Source organism: Corvus kubaryi, unplaced genomic scaffold (assembly GCF_017639235.1).
Source record: "Corvus kubaryi isolate FWS band 111438036 unplaced genomic scaffold, C.kubaryi_AGA036_p1.0 66, whole genome shotgun sequence".
Classification (NCBI taxonomy): Eukaryota; Metazoa; Chordata; class Aves; order Passeriformes; family Corvidae; genus Corvus; species Corvus kubaryi.
In genome coordinates this window covers 30581369-30604413 of record NW_024582054.1, presented here as the reverse complement: position 1 = coordinate 30604413, position 23045 = coordinate 30581369, and the positions used below count along the sequence as shown (strand labels likewise).

Sequence of the window (23045 nt, the reverse complement as noted above, 5' to 3'; positions counted from 1 at the left end):
GGAAATTTCTCGTCCTGAGAACAGTTCTGAGAAACATGTTTTCCATGACTGGTTCCTTCAGAAATGTTATTACTGGCTTGGGAGAATTCTTATACAATAAGATTAAGGTTCTCTTGCTGGAAAATTCAGACACTACAAATTTTTAATGTCAAAAAACCAAACAAGTAAAAACAAGTAATTTCCTAAGAACATACACAATCTGGTGTTGATAGTTTTTCATGGGAAAATGCTTCACTCCAGTGTGTGTGCCTGTTTCTAAGGGAACTAATGGCAGATGGGGTGAGAGAAAAAACACACAGGATAATTACAAAGCCCCACTTATCGACCTGCTCCTAACTGTTCTTTAGAGTGGTAGGCAAACATGCAAAACACTGAACCACTCTGTATTTTTATGATGCTTTGAAGTGTGAGTTCCAAAGAAATTTTAACTCGCATCACTTCAGTATTTCCATAGCTGGGTAGTGCTGCTGTCTTGGGGCAACAGCTACCACTTGGCTTTCCAGAAAGAAGTCCAGAACAGAGGATCTGGTTGGAGAAACTGTGTCCTTAATCAAGAGAAGAGGTGGGCAGAGGAGGGAGCTTGTGAAGTCTTGATGGACAAGTCCCACCGTGGTCTTTCTCATGCCCTGAGGGACATTTCCACCATACAACCTTCGGTGCTCCAGGGTGGCATCTTCAGAGCACAAACGGGTTGGCAGAAGGGGAACCATCGTCCTTGACGTCTTTCAGAGGTGATTTTTCAGGGATCCTTTAGTAGGGGTACACTCCCTGTTTCAGCCAAGCATGTCGTTTCCCACTTTTCTTATATCGCTTCTCCAGAGCGGAGTGGCAACGAGAGGTGCTGAGTGTCGACGCTGGGGAGCCTCTGCCATCAGCAGATGCAGGTGTTGGCAAATGCAGGCAGGCTGCTAAAAATATCCTGCATGCTTTATTCTTGTTTCAAAGGCCATGAAGTACTTCTATGGGAGTCTTTTTCATCTTCAGCATGGAGATCTGCCTAGTACTGCCACACATCCTTTATAATCCCTGGAATCTCAGGTTCTTCCAAATGAGAATATCTGGGCTGCAGATCTGAGCAACAAAACCTTTAGTGCTGTGCGGTAGCACTGGGAAATATGGGCAATGAAGCTGAATTTATTCTCCTTTTAGCCATCCTTACAACACTAATTCTACTGAGTGCAGGCTGTGGGTTTACTTCCTGTATCAGCAAAGAGCACAATCAAATCCAATTACTCTTCACATGAGCATAATCCACCTATGTGACTTTTTAATGCAGAATATTTAGGTCTGCTTCATAAATAGCAAAGGAGTGTTGAGAGGAAGTGTCGTTGTCTCACCCACAGGCACCTCACAGAACCCAATACACCCGTGCAAAGGCCAGCCTTAAAAACAAAAGCACATTGCTCTCCTCTCCGTCCTGGTCTTCCAATGCATTTCCAGTGTGTGCTCTGTGATTCCTAGCAGCCCGGGTGTTTTAGTCATCCTAATGTGTTTGCTTAGGCACCAACATTAGTGTCAAAAGCACTTAATGCAAAGGAAACTCCCCAGGAGTGCACTGCTCGCTGCCAGACCCATCAGTCCCGCGTCAGGAATGCATACGCTGTGCAGCATTTATTACTGCGGGCTGGTAATGAATTACCCACGCATTCTGAGGGCTGCTTCCCACTAGGCCATCTGGGAAAAAACCTGCTGTGCCCCATATTGACAGGCTGAGAGGGTTGGGGTTTTTCATCCTGGAGAACAGAAGGTTTGGGGGGGACCTTATTGCACCTTCCAGTACATAAAGGGGGCTGACAAGAGAGCTGGAGAGGGACCTTAGACAAGGACCTGGAGTGAAAGGACAAGGGGGAATGGCTTTAAATCTGAAAGAGGGCAGGGTGAGATTAGATATTAGGAGGAAATTCTTGACTGTGAGGGTGGTGAGGCACAGGTTGCCCAAAGACGTCGTGGACTCGCCATCTCTAGAAGTGTTCCAGGCCAGACTGGACGGGGCTTGGAGCAACCTGGTCTAGTGGGAGGTGTCCCTGCCCATGGCAGCATGGTTGGAACAAGATGATCTTTAAGGTCCCTTCTAATCCAAACCATTGTGTGATTCTGTGATCCTATGTTAGATGGCTGTGGGTCCTCATGCACTCACATCAGCCTCTGATGACAACTAATCTGAGATGAGGATGGAAATATTTATTCTTGACTGATGCTGTGATCTCGTAGTGAGCAGATGATTCAAACCTGTGACACAGTGACATCCTCCCACCCTGGAGTCTATTAATGAAAACTCGTATTTCCCATTAGGCTAATTGGGGCTGGGTAACTGTGGGTGAGGTTCAGCCACTGGGAACCTCTGGCAAGGTGCCTGACCCCTTTCCCAGCCCCTGGCAATCACTCCGGATTTTCTCCTGTGCCCCCAGCTGTTTTTCAGTGCAAGCAGCTCGGTTTGGAAGCAAGGCTTTAAACCAGGCTCACCTGAGCCTAGATGTGGGTTTTGGGGCAGAGGATTTAGCCGAGAGCCTTCCCATGTGACCCCATCTTTTAGTAAGCAACTGCAAGGCTCTGTCTGTGGGCTCTCCTTAGGCAAATGGAGACCTGGCTCACTCACTGCTTTAAGAAGCCCTTTTTCCTTCATGATTTGTTTGCTGCTTTGATTATTATTTTTTTTCAAGTTTCTGTGCCTTTGATCTAAAGGAAACAGTTAGGAGGAATTTGAGCTGAGCTCTGGAGGTGAGAAGTAATCGGAGATTACATTTCAATGTGCTACTGGAGTTTTGAAGGCAACTCTTAGAGTCATTTTTCTTTTCTAATCTCTTCTTTCTTCCCCCTTTGTAGCAGAAAATGAGCTTTCCAGGGATTCCTGGCTATCACATCATGCTGGAGGTGGGTGAATCCTCTCCGTGCCTGTCAGGAGTTGCTGTTTGCTGTCATTCACCTTCTGCAGATCAGCTCTGCCTGTGAAGGTGCCTCCAGCCTTCCTGCCATGCATGCTCCCTTCCCCAGAGCTGTAACAATAGTAATATTACAATAGTACAATACAAATACAAGAAATCCCCACCATTGCTTTAATTCAAGTGCTTTTTTTCTAGGGTTTCCAGTGCCAAACCCTTATTCCTGGAAATATCCAGAGCTAATCCATCTTTATAGGTGTTGGAGTCACCCTAACAGCAGCTGAACCAAAAATAGGCTTCCTTGTACCTATACATATGGTGCTTATGGGCCCTTCAGAGCCTGGCAGGGATGGCTCTGACTCGCAGGGCACTGTCCCAGTTCCTTGGAGATGGAGGGTGGAGGATCCCAGGCTGCACAGGAGCTTTCCAGAGGGAGCTGGGAAGTGGCGAGGCTGGTTTGCTCTTCCCACATGCCAATTTACTGCAACGCAAGGCAAGTCACCTCCTAGCTATCATCAAAGTGGTAGTGTTTATTCCAGGAGATTTTTGGGGTGGATTTGCCTAGGGCTGGTGCCTGAGCTGGGGAGGCCATTAATTAGAGCAAACAATATTGTCTTTCAGCCTCTTTTGAGAAACTGAGGATCATTTTAAAGAGACAGAGCCCTAAAAGGGCCTTGTGCCAATCCCTCGCCATTCCAGGAAGGTTGGAGGCAGCCTGGCTCATCTCATCCTGGCCTGTGCCTCCTGCTCTAACAAGGATTTAACATCCCCATTACAAATCCGTAGAGGCACTGACCTTCTTTCCATATATATCTCTGTGAAAGAGGGAGATCATTACAAACAATGCAACTCTGAACAATTAATTCCTTGCAATGTGAATATTGCAAATAGAATTTTCACCCCGAATCCCAGAGTTTCTCAGCATTTGGAGAAGGGGTGTGAGCTCCTGCTCCTCCAGCCAGCTGCCTGATTTGAAGCCAGTGTTTTTATAGTGCCAGGGAGCAGAATTTGGAGTATTTGGGTGCAGGCACAGCGGCTGTGTCTCTGTCACCACGTGCCTCAGCAGCTGGAATGTGGAGCTCCTCAAAGGGCACTCCATCCGATTTCCTGGCACACTGCAATTCCCCAGACCCTTGGCATTTTACAGCCCTCAGAAAAGGTTTCTTGCTCAGGGCTTTGTTAGTGTTTGATGTTTTAAGAACACTAAGCAGACACCACTCTCCTAATCCTGTCAGACTTGCAAAGAAGCAGATATGTAATCCTTCATGGGTATTAAATTTAATAGCAATAAAGTCTATTTAAGAATTACACTGTCAAATGCCTGCCTAAGCAGAGGAAAATATTCTTAATTTAGACTTCATCAGGAATCTATTTCCAGTTGTTATTGCCTGTGGAAGTCTCCCCTGTATGTGTGGGGGTAAAGATGAGAAAAATCAGCAACAGGCAGTCCCAGATTGCTCTTTTCTGGACACTTTTGGGAGGAACAATTCCCTGTAATATATGACCATATTCACATGAATGCTCATACATCTGTACAACTGCTTTTATATCCATAACAGCAGATGTGAGTGCACTCAGGGGCACCCCTGTGTTTAAGGAAAAGCCCTAAGCTGCATGATGCATGTTCATGCCAGAGGAAGGATTTTGGGGAGGTGGGAGGAGAGGTGTGCTGGGGGCTGAGAGAGAGAGGAGGTGGAAGATGTGCCACAGGCAGGATCAGCAGCTTTGGGAGGGGTGAGCAACACGTGGGGCTGAATAAGGAATGGGGGGCACAGGCCTGAGGAGGGGAGCAGTGAGGAGAAGTCTCTGAGCCTCTGGATTTGGTGCTCCTTCTAACTGGGGAGCCATAGCTTGGCTTTGCTTGGGCTTGGCCCAAACACTGGGGGAAGCAGGTACATTTCCCAGATGGGAAGCAGCTTTCTCATCTGAGTAAACAGCTCAGTTAGCTACCTAATTAAACAATAATATTAGTGTCTAAAAAGCTTTAGCTCAGCCTCTACTTTTGGCATGAAATGGATAAGAGCTCCTTATCTGACCCTCAGTCCCCCAGTGCTGTGGCTGGGAGCCCTAGTAGAGGCAGGAGGATGAGATGGAGCTGCTGCAGTGATGGTACCCAGGGCACAGTTCATGGTAGAAAGGCTTACAAAAAAAGTCTTTTGTGAGACTTCAGGTAGAGAAAAAAGAAGAAAACTGTCTTCACTGGCTGTGAGCTGTGCGGCAGGATGTGGAATGGTCATTTCAGGTGCTGAGTAACTTTTCTCCAAGAAGAATTGCCATCCTCCTCCCACCAGCCGTGGCACAGGGAGCTGGGCAGCAGAGAATGCTTTAGAGGTGAGACCTACAGAAGTCCAGCTCGTCCAGAGCCTGTCGCTCTCTATCAGGACGTCACACAAATCCTGTGTGACATGAGTGCCCCCTCTCCACGTCCTCTCGCTGCCCCCAGCCCGCCGGGTAGTCAGGCAAACACGGTTTTGCTGTGGTTTACACGAAAACTTTTTCCATGTGACAAAACGAAGCCTGTGGTGTCACCCAGACCCAACCAGCCGCCGGCACAGGAACTGCCTGACACCACGGGCTAATTAAGGAGCTTCTAAATGGTTTCCGCCAGCGATATGATAAAGTGCTGACTCTCCTCGTGAGGAAACCTTGAGAAGGGTGACAAGGGTTTCCATGCCGCCCCTCCTCTGCTACAATGAGCTACCAGCAGCTGCCTTCCCAGGAAAGCCGCTGAACGCCGGGGCAGGGATGGAAGATGCTCCTTCCCTGTTGAATATACGGATCAGCCCCGCCACGGGCTCTGGATGCTGTGCAGGGGATGGCTGGCGGCGTGGGGGGACCTGTTTAGGGTGGGAAGCAGCTCAGCTGGCTTTGGGTAGCGCCACAGCCCGGTGCCATCCTCTCAAGAGGGTTTTTTCACAGCCATTCAGTGCGGGCATCTCCCGGCTGCTCCCCCGCTCCCGGCTCCAGCCCGTCGGGTCTCCCAGGCTGAGCCTGCTCCAACACGAACACGAGGAGAGCCGGGGAGAGCTGGAGTTCGCAGATGTCTCCCCTTAAAAACCCGGCAAAGCGGGTGGAAATCCCCCGCCCCGGGCTGAAGCAGGGGGACCAGGCCCGGCACTAGGATGAGTTTTGGTTTGATCCTGATTAGAAGAGGGCAGGAGGAGCCTGAGCCAACGTGGCCCCCGCTGCTCTTAGCCTCAGATGACCCCGGGTAGAAGTCCGAGCGCTCCAGCCCTGCAGGGCGGCTGCTGGCAGCATTCCTCTGTGCCGACCGCAGAAAACTCCTCTGGAATCACTCTGCATCCCGGCGAGGAGCTTTCGCTCCCGAGGATGGGTGCTGGATGTATAGCAAGCCTTTTGCTGTGAAGTGAGACTGCGTGGGGACAGATCCTTGCAGAATTTACAGGTCCCTCGTCATTTTTCATGCATGTACTGGGAAGCCATCACCTAAATCACACTGCGGGGTCCGTTTTACAGAAACACAGGTATTGCATTTCCCACAGAAAATCCATATGCTTGGAAAGCATTTAGTCCATACTGTCTGACATTAGCTAAAACCTGTGAGATAAACATCTTTTGGATGGACAATTTGAGCTGTGGAATAAGCACACTGAAGTCCCCTAAACTTGTTTTTTCACTGAGTTACAAATGTGTGATAAAAGGCACATATTTCTGTGGCTGAGTCACCCCCTTGTAAATAGAATGTCGCATTAATGCTTGTGTTGAAACACCTTCCCTTGGAGCAGCAAACCCTTGACCCTTCCAGACAGCATGAAAATATCTATATATAGAGTTCCAGTAGATTTTCGTACTGTCTGACCAGCTGCCAGCAGCTGCTTAGGAGCTGCCTTCCCTGGAGGCAAGGACACAAACAGGAATCTGTATTACGCCTTCAATTTTCTCTTAAAACATAAAATTGAAGTTTAAACAAATGAGAGAGGTTGGCTGATCACAGGCTATTCTGTGAGGGATGCTCTGTACCTGCTGACTGATGCAAAGGCTGTAAACCTGCTCCTGGTGGAGCAACGCTGATTTACACGGGCTGAGGGTTGAGACCATTGGATTTATGTTAGACAGTGTGGCTTTTGACTCCTGGTTGTGTCCCGGGGAGTGCAGGAGAGGAAAAACTCACCCGAGCAAAGGCAGCTGCTTGCTTCCACGTCTGTGGCAACACAATATTGGCCTCTTAATTTCCTACTGATTAAACTGTAGGAAAACAAAATCTGCTTTGCCTGCAGCAATTTGGCTTCAGCTCAAAAGCTTTCTCATCAAAATGAAATATCATTTGCTGTGAAACCGTTAGCAGGAGGATAAATGTACTTATAAAAGCAGCTATTTGTAAAACCCAAGTGGGGAGCAGCAAAACGCTGTAATTTAAGGGGAAATCTCCACAAGGGCTCAAGAGGGCAAAACTCCTTATAAAGCCCAAGTTTCATCAGGATTGTGTGATGAAACAAACAATTGTTCAGCTGCCCATCACTCAGACACAAAAGCATTTTCTTTCCTAACGACTCTCTTGGCTTGTCTAAAAGATGAGCTGGTTGGAGCAGGGCTGGCAGGACCCTCCAGTCTGATATTGGTGTCCCCAAGCTCAGAGAGGGGGTTGGTGACATCTTGTTTGGGAAGCACAGGTCTGGAAATGGTGATGTAGCCCCTCAAACACCCACGTACTGTCATCAGCAGAGCTCAGGGCTGGAAAATGGGGTACAACCCATATAATCCTATATAATGCCAAGTAAATAGCAGGTCGTTTTAGTCCGGGGAAGTAGCCACAAGAGGGAGATGTGATTGGATATGCCAAATGTATGTCTTTAATAGGCAGGAATATTGAGAAATTGAGTATTAGTTCAGAGCTCACTAGAAATGCAGAAAGAAATTTCACCACAGGGGCCTGCAGTTTTGGGGTGAACAAGTTATCTGAGCTGAATTTTGGAAGTACTTTTATGATAACAAAATTACCCATGATGCCTTTTTGCCTTAAAATCTCCCTAGCTCTAATGAAAAATTGTTTTCTTGAACATTGCCTGAATGACATTAAAAATTTTAAGTGAAAAGAGGGGAAATGCCGAGCTCCCCAAAACTCTAACAAAAACAGGGAGTCAAATGTCAAGTTGATTCAAGGAAGATTTTTGATCAGTGAACCAAAAAATCCCTCGTTCAGACAGCACAGCTGTCATTATCTCGCCCTTAAGGGCAGACTGACCGGGTGATGCTGAAGCATTTTGGAGCGTGCTGTGGGGATGGCTTGAATCTGCTTCCCGCATTCTGTGCTTTCAGTTTAAACAAAACATTTCCTGAAAGCCCTCAGTCTGTCACCCTTCCCCTGTATGAGAGTCATTTTTTGCTAAAATAAACCTTGTTTCTCCCCGCCCCCTCTTTTTTCCCCCATCCTCCACAAACCCAGACTCTGATACCAAGAACTCTGTGGGGCTGAAGATTTAGGGAACATAACCAGGGCTGTGGATGCTCTCTTTAAAACCTTCTCTATGCCCTTTAAATCATCTGACTCTCAACTGTCATTGCAACAATGGGGAGAAAACAGCATTTTTCTCTCCTCTTAGAGCTGCTCCCATTACATAACTGCTAATACACTATCTGGCTCCTCTTGCCCATCAGTCCTTGGAGCTTTCAGACCTATTTACACACAAACAGACTAACACCCATCTGAAAGTCATCTCAGGCACACAGAAGGGATTCTTTTGCCTCCCCAAAATAACAGTCCTTCTCTGCAAGGCACTGAATAACTGTTTGGCAAAGCGAGTGCCAGGTTGGTGCTTAGGTTAATCTGCTTAGATCGACTAACGGAGTTGTGCAAGGATAGAAAATACCCAGTCAAGTAAATTACATCATCCAGGGAAAAGCTATTCTAAAGAAAGCTCACGCTTTATAAGCCTGAGCAAAATCCTGCTCAGGTAAACACTTACATATATTTACAAGCAGAAGCTCATTACTTTTCTTGTGAGGAAAAAAAAAAAAGGGGGGGGAAGAAAAATGGGATCTTTGAAGTTTTTTGGCTAATAGAAAATCATCTAACTAAATTAATTAACTGGCCAAGATCCAGAATGAATTAAAAACTCATTTTAATTTTTCTCACATTAGTAGTACTAAGTAGGTAAAGCCCCCAGCCCAGAAGAAAGGAGATCAAGGTGCTGCTTAGCATTGTGTATAAGCAATGGCACTCCCCTGGCTATATTGGGCCTATCTTTGAATTGTTGTAATTCCTTCTACTGTCAGACCATATTTTAACAATCTCCATCACTTGATGCTTCACTAAAATATATTGTTCTCTCTGCAGTCTTAAAAGCAATATGAGAAGGGGAAAAAAAGTGAAGCTAGAGTGGATGGGAGAATTTAGAGACCATAAGCACATCTGGATTTAAATATTTAACTGCTGACTTGGTTTTTGCTGTCCTGTTCAGAAATATTTTCACTGTAAGATCTGTTGTCAGTGGTGAGACCTGACAAGGGCTGATGCTGATATGCCTGGCTGCCAGCAGCTCTCTGGCTCAGTTTCCTAGGCTGGTCCCCTGAAAGTTTTCCCCAGAGGAAGTGCTTGAGCTTTAGCAAAATGAAAGATGGGATCAAAAGGTAAGGTTTGGTCTTGCAATGGAGCCTGAGCTGTTGCCATAATCCTGGGTCACATCCCTGGGAATTACAACCCAGAGGGCAAGCACCACAACAGTCTCAAGAAGAGTTAAATGCCTCCACAGATGCATGGAAAGGTTGTAGAGGGTGTTGGAGACAGACCAGGTCTTGGGGTCTCTGTTACATTCCCTGGCCCAGAGCCCATTCCACCACCTTACACCCCTTGCTGGAACCAAGTGGTTGTGCAGTGACACCTGAACACATCACACAGACAGGTCTACGGGGGTCAAGCTCAGTGCACAGACCCCTGAACCCGGCCTCGGCAGCTGCATCATCCCTTGGTGTTGTTTTTGCTTTTGCAGAAAGTTCTGCGTCATGCCAGGAGCTCTGCTTCAGCTTTCTGTGGTTGCACTGAAAGCTCTCCTCTAGCAAAGCTCGTTGTCGTGGTTTGAGCCTTAGATTACAGTTTGGGCCCAAATATGCAAATGTGTCACAGTGGGAATTCCCACAGAATGGAGTAAAAGTAATGTGGTGGGACTAAGTTTGTATCTAAATGCAGTAGCTTTTTTTTCTCTAAGCCCTTGTAAACTTCACCTTGATAGAACATTATATTTGTGTTAAAATTAATCTTTTGTTTTCTCTTCTTCCTCCCAAATTTAACTGATCAAGCCCTTGTCAGTTTTAAGAACACCTAGCTACTCCATTTATATTAATTCTCTTTTGGAATAATCTTATTACCTTTCCCTGCCATCCCTTTTCATCCTCTTTTTCCTATGGTCTTGATTCAGAGTCCCATGAAAAGAGAACAGCCACATTAGTAACAATAAAAGGATAAGATTTCTGCAAGGGTAGTTGAGCCTTTTAGGATTTTATCTGCCTGACCATATTAGCAAAAGGACTATTAAGCAAATGTGAAATTTAAAGCTAGGTATTGTGTATGATATATTGGCTTTTACAGTGCACCCACGTGATCAGCTGGATGGGTGATTCATCAGTACAAGGCTTGGTACTGCTCCAGAGTTGGACAAGGCAGCATTAATCAGGTTCCCCACACTGACTGCCCTGCTCTGGACTGCTCCAACCCTGCTCTCCTCTGCCTCTCCCTTCCTGCTTATTCACCAGTTTTGATCTCCCAGGTACTCCCAGGTCTGACTTCAGACCAGCAACGCAGATAAACTCATCTATCCAATGGGTAAATACAGCCATAGACATGTTGTGGCAGGGTCACATGCCCATACTATATCATGCCCATACTATTGTGTGTGTCACACAGAGCCCTTGTGTTCATAAGAATGAGGAAAGTCTGTAATAAGTGCTATTACTGTTGGTATTTAGTGACAGTCTTATCACTGGCATAAGTGTTCCTGTGGAAGTGTATATTAAATGCCCATTTTAAATCCTCAGTCTATTTTTTCTATGCTACAAATGAGCTGATAAATGATTGCAGCCCGTTGGGATTATAATATGAATTGACATTCAAAAAAAAAGTTCCAGCTCCATCTGTTTGGGTTACATAACTCATGATCTCAAGCAATCTCAGGGGCAGGATTTTCTCCATAAATAGTACAATTTCCAGTAAGGAGATTAAGGCTTCTTTGCTGGGAAACGAAGAAATTACCAAAAAAAGCTGTCATGTCAATGGACACAAATAAATCATGTTCCAAAATACACAGGAAGACAAATTTATGTCATTTAGTCCCTCTGCCTCAGATGCTCCCTCCCCACCTGCCAGTAAAAAGCATTTTGCCACAAAATACCATTCATCCTTTAAACATTTACGAAATGCGGTCAGCTCTATTTTCCACATGTTAACTCCTTAAAAAATCAGTGCTGCTATTAACATTGTATATTTTTACAGTTTTAATCCAAGTGCTTTTTTTTAATATCCGGTGGCTTTCTGTAAGTACTGGACTTCAGTAAATCCAAGTGCTGGGAAGCATAAAATATATTCCACCAGGATAAAGAGAGGCACTCCGAGCAGCTACTATGGGGCAGCCTGGCAGCAGATCCTGCTGTGTGTGATGGAGAGAAAAATTATCCCCCAGCATCTGACAGCGCCGTGCTCGTGCTCCACAAAAACATGCAAGTTTTAGGTTAAAAACACACCACTTCTGTGTGTTGTGCATGTGTGAATAAGGAGAAAACTCCTAGTTTGGCCTCTCTCTGCACACAGATGGGCAAGTGTTTCTGCAGACAGACTGTTACCACACATCACATCCTCCAGAGGCAAAGCTCCCATTAAAAGGCTGCTGGCAGAGAGTGTTTATTAAAGTAACTCACAACAGGGATGGCAGCATTGCCCCACAGCCAGCCCTGCACAGGATCACTGCCCCAACGAAAATCCCCTTTGCTGGAGAGGAAAAAAAAGCAGAGCCCACCTGGGAAAGCCCCAGCTCAGACTGGAGCTCTGTGCAGGGCTGGTGGGCACTTTCCCAGCGCTGCCAGACCTCTGCCAGACTGCGGGCTCTCTCCTGCCTCTCTGCAGGGCTCACCCTGCTTCTACCCCTGTTTAGTTTTCATTTCCTGCTGCAGCTCTCATGTGTACTCAGACCTCTCTTATCTTTTATGTCTAAGGTTTTAGCATGGACCAAGCCATGGCTACTCAGCAGATCCCTGTTTCCCCTCCTTGGTATCTTTTCCTTGGAAAGCCAAGCAAGTCTGGTGTGTGGTTAACAGGAAATGTTGTGCTGGTGGCTCCCATCTTGCTGCTTGTGCATTACCATCCCTCTGCTGAAACCACTTCATGGCTGAGTCATGTGTTCACCATCCCTGTGCTCTAGGGCCACTTCTGTCCTTTTACCCATCCCCTGTGTGCTTCAGGAGCTCAGGGACCCCCAAGGATGTCCTGGGAAAGCCTCCCTCTTTCTAGGCTTGGCTATTTGCTTCTCCACCAAAATGGCATGAAAACAAGTGAGGAGGCCCTCACCATGCTCTCACACAAGTCTTCAGGACTCTAAAATATCTCTTTAGCTCCTTGTTTCACCACAGGGGAAGTGAACTTGGCCATGCTGATATGCAGAAGGAACGGAGCAGCAAAGGGGGAACGGCTTGCCCGCAAACTCGTGTGTTCAGCAGCATCAGCAAACTGAGTCAATGTGCTTTGGAGCAGTGTCCCATTTAATTCCTGGGAAACTGCTGCTTATGACCCTGCCACAGCAAAACATCACAGAGATGACTTGGGAAAACAGAGATTATTTTGTGTATGGGGGAAATATGGAGTCAGTGCCTTCCTGCTGCCTGTCCTCCCCTCTTCTATGCACATCCCCTCAATTTGGCAGTGAGAGAGTCCCCATCTGCAGGGGTTATCACACCTGGTTCCCTCCCCAGACAATGGTTTCCTGTCAAAACCCCTTTGCCTCAACTTCACAAACCCCATCCCAACTCCTCTGCACACCCAGCAGGGTAAATGGAGACAGGTTTCCATGGCTGATCCCCATATTCCTGGAGATAAGCTACTGAAAGTCCTGGGTTTCCCTGGCCTGATGGGCTCTGTGAGCAAACTGTCAGTGCTGCAGAGAGGACTGACTGAAGAGTTGCAAAATGCCATTGCATATATGACTGAGTATGAACATTTCCCATCATCTGAAAAGAGAAAGGACAACTTCTGGCCTGGTCAAGTGGAGACAAAAAGCAGTTGCTGGAGCAGGAGCTGCCTGGGAACAGGGCCAATGACCTGAACCCAGCCCCATTTAACACCTCCTGCCCTGCAGAAGCTGCAGTCACTTCCTAAAGGTCAAAATGGTGTTACAGCGGGACATGAACTCTGGTGTTGTTTGAGAGGGATGGATCAATACTCCTAGCACGGGAAAGTGGCCAGAGATGAGGCAGAGCTCCACTGCCACGGAGAGGGTTGGCAGCACTGTGTGGCTTGCAAGCCAGTTTACAATATGGACTTGCTAATGTACTTATGCTTTAATTGCTATTTAGCAATGAGGTGTTTGGGAGGAGTTGCCCAGACAGGAGAGATTAGAGAGGGCCAACAGAAGAAGAGATGTTAATCGATGAGATTATGGACTTTCTCTGGTCTGATAAATTGGCTAACTCCAGGAAATTATTTTTTTCCTCATACCCTTCCTATAAGCCAGCAAGAGCTTGGCCTGATTTCACTGATATTCAGCACTTTGAAGGTGGCCACATCCAACCTCAGGATGTGTCTGACACTGGCCACAGCCCTGGGACCAGCAGCTGCCTCTGCTTAGCAGCATTTTTCAGGTGAGAATCCATCTGCACCATTAAAGTTCTTGCACTGAGATGTGCGGTTTCATAATTTATTTTAAAAAATAAACCACTCGTGCTGTCTCAGACATGATTGACAGAACTTCATTACTCTCTCCACGGGGTTGCAGCAGCAATTTCTTTACCATTTCTTTACATGCAGCAGAGGCTGCAGGACGCTCACAGGCTACAGAAACTCAGAGGTCATGCGGAAACTTTTCACATTAATGAGGGCTCCTGAACAGAATTCTGTTCTGCAAAATAAACATTGCTCCTGGGTAGTTTTTTGCTCATTTAGGTCACTTTCAGCCTTTTTTTAACATGAGTTTGCTTAGCAGGGAAAAACCATAAAAGTTGTATGATGCAAGCTACTTGTCTTTTCTTGATGGAGTAAAAACATATGAGGGACTTTTTGTTTGTAAAAAATCTCTGTTAGGAAGATTGTGGTTACCTCACAGATCTGTGAATTTGGAGACTGAATCCCTGAGGAACTGACGGGTTGTCTATGTGATCTAGAAGAAGTCAGTGGGCTGACAATGACCTTTGGATTGAGCCAAGCCTATTTTGAGCGGAAAAGGGGTGGGTTTTATTGGGTTTTATTTTTGTGGCTGTGTTTTCACATCTCTTCCACTGAGAAGCCACAGAGTCGGGGCAGGCTGCCTGTCCCTGCCTTTGCTGCGGTGTGATGCACTGGGGACACCTCACACGAGCTCTGCCCCCTCCTCTGCACATACCTGTGGGGAAGAAAGGTCACACCAAGATGCCAAGTAAGGGACACTGCTCAGCCAGCCAGGCTGGCTAGAGAGGAGCCTCAGATGTCATTGAGGTCGTTCCCTAAGGGGTTGATTTTTGTTTGTTTATTTTCAAGCTTATATGAATTTAAAACCTTTCAAAAGTGTTCCTGTTAGACCAGAATGGATCCTTCCCTCTCAGAAATACATGCTCTACTCCTGCAATTAGATTTCTTTTCTGCTGCTTTGGGAGAAGTTGTTCAGCTGCTGGTCCTATCAATAATCCACGAGCTGCTGTATTCAGGCCTACGCTTGCTTTTACCTGGGGGAGATTGCAGCAGTGCTGCCTTCTCTCAGTTTTGCGTAACAGTTCTAGTAAAATAAATGAGTAGTAGAGATGCTATTGCTACAATCCTCTTGCATTTTTAAAAATAAAGTCACGAAATGGTGATGAAATTTAACTGGTTTCTCCCCTTGCCATCCATTTTTTTGATGATGTGCTTTGTTCATGATGAACCAAGGGCTTCTCAACTAAAAATGAAAATTACATCCATGAACCAACTTTTTCTCTTGTTCCAAAAAACAAAAATTGATTAGCTCGTGTGTCTCTCTCTGTTGAGTGCATGAATACCTATATGTGCTAAAGGCTTGCCCTGAGCAAAAGCACTCAGCATAAACAAATTTTCATTTGGTTCTGAAAACAGTGAGGGCTGTGGTCATTCTTATCTAGATCAAGTTCCTACAAATCTTTGTTTCCCACGCTTATGAGTTGCCTCTTACAGATGAACATTTCATTATTTAACACTTGATCTCAAGATAGTAAAGTGAGGTTTGATGCACCAACTTTGTCATTATGGTTCTGAATTTTGCTTACTCAGTTCCCTGGCAAACTCCTTCCATCCTGTGTTGACATCTTTTGGCATATAAACCCAGGGGTTTCCTGGGCTCTGAAATGCTGGGGTTATTAGTTCCTACCAGAACCTTGCCTAATTCCTCCTTAACAATATAGGAATGCCCCCAGCCCATTCTATGCCTCCATTATATTACTTTTTCTGATTTTCTCACCTGCCAAAGTGCTCTGACAACCCAGCACTGGTGGTCCTTGTTCACTGCCTCACACTTCATCCTTCCTGCTCTCCACAGCATCTCCAGCTAAAGGAATGGAGAGTTTGAACCAAGAAACAACTGGAAAGCCATCAAAGGGTATGCTGGTCTCTCTTGCTGCTGGCTAAGGTGGGTAGCACTGAGGAGAAGACACCAGGCAGAATGCTCAGATGCTGCTTTGTGGCCAGATACCTGGAGCTGTTCAGTCACTGCCCAACCTCAGCTCTTACTTGGCCTTGGCTTTTTGTGCCAGGAGTTGTTGCAGTTCTGGTAGAAAGTATCTATTACACCGTTCCTAAGTGGAGAACTCAGTCTCCTTTCCAAAGGACCAGATCCACAGACTATTTATGTATCTAGGTCCAACTGATTTTTATCTCAGCTGCCAGGATACTTTTGCATAGCTGGACCTAAGTGTTTTTTCTGTGGTCATGCAGGAAGTCTATGGTAAGCAGAGAAGTGAAAACACAATGCAAGCTAAAGCTGTAAATACTTGTGCCATTCTTCACTGGGAATTTTTTGGGCGCTGAAGATCTGTTTGCTGAGCAGTATGTTGCCTTTGCATCTTAATATTTGGCTTTAAAATAAAGCCCTACATCGCTGCTGCAAATGATGCCTATTGATTACCCTCTCAGAAGCTGGAGAGCTCATTTCAGCTGGCACTGCCATGGCTGAAAGCCAGCGCTGCAATTGATCATTTAATTAACTGGAAGAAAATTAAAGGAACTGTAATCTGTGTCTCAGCTCTGTTGTTATCAAGCTGGCAGGGTGCTTGTTTCTGCCTAGAGCAACAATCGGCTCCTTGACCCTGTGATTTAGAAACACCGGTTTAGGCATCCCCCCTCACCTACCCACCTGGATTTCTGCATGGCAGGAAGTGTCTCAACAGGATCCTTCCTCCATCTGCTTGTGCTTCCCAGATTTTTCAGGGGTACCTGACACCTCTCACAGTGGGCTGGATCAGCTAAACCCACCTCTCACCACATCCGTGAAGGTGAGATTAATGTGAAGAACCATGAAGGTTCTAGATTAATAGGTGGAAAATCTGGAAAGTTTGGAAGAAAAATGGATGTACTATAGAAGTAATTTATTTAGAGGCTGAAATGAGATTATGGGAGCACTTGAGTTCAACATTTCCTTAAAGGGATTGAGGTATTGATTTTTATTTTGCTACTTCAAATAAGTAAGAGGGAACAGTGTGTTAGAGACAGAAATTACTGGTCCAGAAAATTCGGCAAGCTCTTAAAGCTTTGACTTAAACAAGCAACTTGAGTGGTCTGTGAACACAGAGAGGAAAAAAAGAAAGATATAAGAAGGCATTGTTTTAATGATTGTGTTGCCATATCAAGAGAAGAAAGACAGCTGCTTTGAACTTGTCTTTGCATGCCCAAGTAATATGTTAATTACCTCGTTCCCCCATAAATGCCTACAGTCCTCCAAAAGGCATGTTAAAACAGACATAGTCATTAAAGCTTGCACTGCATTTTCTACTGTGTTGCTGGGAAAACAAACAAACAAACAAACAAAACCAAACCTCAAGCCCTTTGTCTTTTAGCTAGATCCAAGTTGGGGAAATGTTAGGCAGAAACACTTAAGAAACTGTGTAATTGGAAAGAAAGTGTGTTTTAATGTCAAACCAGGAAAAAATTCAATCAGAATTTGAAACTTCGTTATGTTGCATCAGGTAAAAGAGTTTGGTCACCTTTACCTTTTCATTACAAGTGCAGTCCATTTAATTTCATCTTTTAATTTATTTTGGACTCTTTCTTGCTCTGTGTGAGAAACTTGTGGTCCAGGCTATAAAATAACAAAGGTCTTTGTAGGAGGGATGAAAAGGATCAAAAGAAGTAAAAAGAAAACTCTTTCTGAATGTTCCTGCGGATCATAACTAGCTGTAGGAGTCAGAAATCTGCATGAAATTGAAACCACTCCTTCTGAGAAAGGCATATTCCCTCTGCTCTAGGTTATAACTTATGCAAAGACTGTCACCCCATTCACGCTGCTCCTGCTGGCTGCTCGTCTGGCTTTCCTTCCCTGTCCTCAAAGCGTTTCACTTGTGTTTGTAGTGCCTTCAAAAGGGAAGCAGTGCAAAGAAGAAAGTAAAACTAGCCCGGTAGGTCTGAGGTGTTATGGGCTGGTTGGCATATGGGGAGTGTCCTGCTGGCTCCAGAGATGTGGGTTAAAACCACTTTGTGGGTCACAAGGAGAACCAGCCAGTGTCCTGCTTCCCACTGTGATGACAGACTGTGCTGCCCTGGTCACCACAGCCTCGCAAGAAAGCTGTGCTTGAAGTGTGTGAGCAGAGAAGAGGAGGAAAGGAGGTGATTGTGTCTCCATCTCACACAGTGAGACAGATGGCCATGAAAACAGCGCTTGGTAAGCTCAGGAGTACTCAGGATCACACCGAGGAACACAAAACCACCGTTCAGGCACTCTGAGCAGGGAAAGCTCTGCCCGAATCTCTTTTGCCTGTTTTGGTGGGAGGATTTAAACTCAGCTTCTTCATGTTCCAAGCGTTCCTCTGGAAACAGCACTTACGGGGCTAAATCAAAACAGTTCCCAGAGGAGAGAAAAAGGGAAGATTTTCCAAAGTTTTTGCCAAACCTTGGTCTGAGCTGGACAGGACAGAAGCTGAACAAGCATCTCTGACCTCCAAGAGAGCACTTTAGCCCCCAGACTTCAGCTGCTTTTTCCAAGTGACTTACTGCAAGGTGGAGTTACCAGATGGGGATACTGAGCACAGACACATCTTGAAAGCCAAAACCTGGATCTGGTTTTGACAAGGCCATGGGATCAAGCAGCACTCCTTTTTTTCTGTGTTTACATTGTGGTTGTCTCAGTTGCTCCCTCCTCAGCTGCTTCCTGAGGGTTCCAGATCTGCCACTTTGCTGCATGGGGAGCTGGACTTCGTGCACAGCACGCAGTGGATTCCTCCACTCCGCACTGTGGCAAAACATTGAAATCAGAAAGCCTTTCTCTAAGTGAGTCGCATAGAGTCTTCCAGGAAGCCTGGAACCAAACCTTGGCCCCCAGAGTCTTTGTTCAGGGCTTTGACCACAAACCCATCTTTTCTGTAAGGACAAATTTAAAATGCCATGCTGGTTTTTGTCCACATCAGGAAATCCATTGTGCAATTGGCAGTATCTGCTCAGGAGGGACCTGGGATAGGCAGGATGCAGCTGACTGGTGAAACTGTACAGTGTAGCCTGCTGAGTGTCTGCTTGCCTTTCGTTTTCATCTGTTAAACTCCTTTCATAGGTAGAAAATCCTTCCCCAAATCTAACTGCACTGAATTGGACATAGTGCTTTTATTATACTGCAGAATTTGTTACCATATGGGGGTACCTGTGTACAAATAACAATTCAGAGAGTATTTCCAAATGCCTAAGTGTACACTGACCCGAGCAAGCTCGAAGAGGTGGTCGTAGTTTAAAAAATGTGGATTGTGCAGATGCGAAAGGAAAAATAAACAAGATCTTGGCACAAGAAGGAGAGGAGAAGTACTGAGGTTAGAAAAGACCAGAGGAAACAGCAGTTGCCAAAGGGAGATTGTGTCTCCCATCACGTACTCTTGTTTCAGACAATATTCCGTATTTGAGAAACAGCAGCATTAGGCTTCCAATGCCAGTGGTTGAGTTTGAATTTGATTCAAATTTCAATTCATTTTTCTATTGTGAAATGAGTTGACCACCAAACATCTCAGGTTCTTGCACAGTTAAGTTAAGCACAGTAAGTTGTAGTAACAACCATTAGCCTGTGTCACAGAGCCCTGGGTCTGCACAGCATTTGAGACCTCGTGTCATTTCTCTGTCAAATCAACACTCCACAGTGGCGCTGTGAGCAAGACAGGTGTTTTTGTCAAATATTCATAGACTAGAATGTACCCTTCATTATAGCTTAATTATTGAACCAATGAGTGTTAATTCCCTGTACAATGTACAATGAAGCTGTACAATGAAGCTGTACAATGAAGCAAAAGCCCAGGAAAGCCAGTGCTGAGGTTGTTTGTGACACCCCTGTGATGTGAGCTGCCAGCTCCAGAGATATAAATGAAGCTTCTCTTTAACACCCTCTGCCTGGTGAGTCCCTGCTCAGAAATGGTCAGTGTTCTCGGGAGGGAAGATGCCTTAATTAACCCCCCGATTTCTTCCCACTGAAGTCAGGAGTTTTGACAGTCGTTATTGATGGGGATGCATTTGGATCCTGAGAGTAAATGCCGACAGAGCCCATCACGGTGACACCTGGCTCATCAGCAAACAGATCCAAAGCCACAGGCTTCTCACATCTTCACCCCGACTTGTTCTGCTGCCAAGTCGCTGCCGCTGTCCTTGCCGAGCCGTTTGCTGACTCATCAGCTTGAGCATTTGCCCTAATTAGTCATATGCAAACACCATTGTGTTCAGGAAGTTCTCTAACGTAAGCTGGAGTATGAACTTAGAGCAGCAATAAAGGTCAAGAAAAGTGACTGAGGCATCATATACTGTAATAAGTTTCTGATATCAGCCACTGGGAAAGCGGGAAAGAAAGTGTATATGCAGAATTTCAGAGGAGTGACGCAAAAGTTTAATAAAGGGGAGGATGTGTGTAAGGGAGAGCATTTGCTTAACATCTCTCAAGAACTACTACAGTATGAAATGCTTAATTGCAGAACAAGTTTCCACTAACACCCTTCTGAAACACAGCTGGGTTTTGAAGCATTATTCTTTATTATGAGCTCGGGGTAAGCATGTTTGGCATGAAAGAAATGTGTCTCGTAAGGAGACCACAACACTTATTCACAGCTCCCCAGACAGTTCATGCTGGGAAATCTGATATCTTTTGAGCAGCATTAGCAAAGCGTAGACTGGGATTTTTCTCCAGTGATTTTTGCTCAGGGGTCACTAACACACCTCGAGCTGTTATGCCCAAGTGATTTAAAGTGATCAGAACCTCATGTGAGAATACTCAACGAGAAGCCCTTTTGACATATTGCACCGTATGTGAATTTGGATAGTGGTAATAAAGGTGCACAAGGGGATCCTAAGACACCCATGATTATAGGCACTAAAATTGTCATTCAAAGAGTGACAGGATTGAAAATAAGATCTTACTGGGTAGGGTAGGGTGGGTTTTGGAGGTTACAACTGGACAGTGCCTGGTCCAGACCACATCAAGTGCCTCTTCGTCTTTGAAGGGCACTGAGACTGCAGTCAAAGTGCAGAAGAGGCTTTCACTTTCAAGTGTGCCAGGCTCACCAGGAACCACTTCAACCTCACATTCAGATTAGAGAAGCTGCAACGGCTGCTCTGAGTTGCACCAGCCTCCTGTAAGGCATGGAAGTTCCTCTGTTATCACCACTTCACTACCAAAACTCCCCCAATGTGTTCCAGGGGCTCTGATGGGGAAGGTGACACTGAGCTGGCCTTGTCATTTCTTCATCCACCCGGAGATCCCCCCCCTATTTATCCAGAAAGTTCTTTAGGGGCTGTTACGGTGACTCTGAACGGACTGAAATATTGCACAGCTGCAGTGCATGACTGAATTTCTTCCTATGTTTCAGCTGCCTAAACCTCATTTTGATAAAGTTGTCTGTGAGCCCTTAGGGAGGGCTTCTTGGTACTTATGCAAGACACTCAAGGTTGAGTCCTGCTTAGATTGTTTTTCTTCTCGAGGCTCCAGTGAGCACAGAACAACAGAAATATCAGTAGTTCACAGCCACACTGCCACGGGCTATCGTGTTGTCACAGCTCATAAGCAAAGTAAAGCTGGGCTTTGTCCATGTTTGGATGGAAAACCTTGAAGGAATAAAAGGAGTCAGAAACACCTGTGCCTCTTCTGTGTATCTGACTGCTGCAGGCAGAAGAAATTCATTTCATACAGGAACTCCTTGTGATTACTATCAAATGTCATGGACACTGCTTTTTATCCTTCTTCTTATAAATAAATAAATAAATAAATGAAGTTAAAAATAAATGAATAAATAACCCCCCCAAACACAGAACACTCATGACTGCATGCAAAAAACAACTGCTTGTTACCTGGAAGTTGGGAATCCACAGCAGAAGTGTTAGGAAGGTGCAGTACTGAAACACCATCACTTTGCCCTGCAGGTGTTTCTTACGTCACCACACGAGCACACAGCAGCACAAGAATGTCACTTATGCCTGTCAAAGCTGCTTTTTTTTGAAGGTATCATTACCGCTGAGCTGCAAACTGGGTAGTCTCCTAAGGTTCAGCTCCAGATGGTCACTTAAAGTCCACAAGATGTAAAGGAAATGCTGAGCTCCATGGGGTCGCTCTGCCTGGAACTGTGCCTTTCCTGCCTCGCCAGAGTGCTCACACACACAACCCTGAGTTAAGAGTACAGAGCTAAGGCTTTTAACTTTAAATGTGTGGGCTCTGCCCCCAGTTTTCCTCTCCCTGCTGCCCCATGGCTGTGTCCTGGCTCCTAATCCAAGGGACCACTTGCCTCCGGGACTGTGCCAGGTGTCCCCTGTCCAGCTCCTCCTGCGGAGCCTCCAGGGCCAGCCAAGGTTAGCAGGAGATCCTGGGGCTCTCAGTTGAGCAGTACCTGAGGCCAGGCTTGCCACAGGGGGAGGAGGGAGAGAAAACTGGACGCAGGCACTGGCATGATGGCATTGGATTTGGGCCAGCCTGGGTGGGTAGCAGGGAAGGCCGTGGGGTCACAGGGCCTCAGCACAGCCCTGGTCCAGCCTCCCGGCTCTGCTGTTAGGTTTGGTTGGGGTTTGGGAAGTTGTAAAACTTGCTCGAAATGTGCTTAATTACCTGCCCGTTCCCCTTCTGAGCTGTCCGGCTGTGGAGCTGTCTGTTCCCTTTAATTAAAGTGAGGTTCTGAACCCTTTAACTGGAAATGGACTAGAAAATATGTCTTGTGAGGAGCGGCTGCGGGAGCTGGGTTTCAGGGGGGGTTTCATCGCTCTCTAAAACTCCCAGAGAGGAAGTTGTAGGGAGGTGGGGACTGGTCTCTGCTGCCGTGGGTGCAGTGAGAGGACAGGAGGACACGGCCTTAAGCTAAGAGAGGGGAGATTCAGATTAGATACTAGAAAATAAAAATTTCACTGTTCGGGTGGTCAGGCATTGGAATAGGCTGGCCGGGCGGGGTGGAGTCACCATCCCTGGAGGTGCTTGAGAGGCGCTGGGTGACCTGGTTTAGGGGCTGCAGGGGCAGTGCCAGGTGGATGCTTGGACTGGATGATCTTGAAGGTCTCTTCCAACCTCGGTGATTCTATGATTGTAAACGTCTTGGGGTTCTAGTACTACGACACCTTCGGGAAAGGCAGCGGAGTCAAGCACTGAGCAAAGTTACGTTGAGAAAGGAAAAAAGAAGGAAAAAATAAAAGGGACTAACTCCTCGCGCTGTGCCCACAGGGGTGCGATTTGTTGCAAGATCCGCACGGGCGGTGCTCGGCGCGGCAGCGAGCGGGCCGTGCCGGGCCGAGCCCCCGCCGGCGGGCGCTGCGGGACCCGTGAGGGGCCGGCCGGGCCCGGGCCCGCCCCGCACACAGCGCCGCACGTGAGGCGCCGGCCCCCGCCC

General features: G+C 46.3%; 1 long non-coding RNA gene across 4 annotated transcripts in view; it reads right to left on the bottom strand.

Annotated features, from left to right (window-relative positions):
- LOC121673670 overlaps positions 1-23045 on the bottom strand; it is a 41958-nt gene that overhangs the window by 5031 nt on the left and 13882 nt on the right. For 2 of the 4 annotated variants that reach the window (XR_006019275.1, XR_006019273.1), the window contains one exon: positions 125-22803. This is a non-coding gene — a long non-coding RNA (uncharacterized LOC121673670). Of the gene's footprint in view, positions 1-124; positions 22804-23045 lie in introns of those variants that run through there. The other 2 variants (XR_006019274.1, XR_006019276.1) reach the window with 2 other exon arrangements.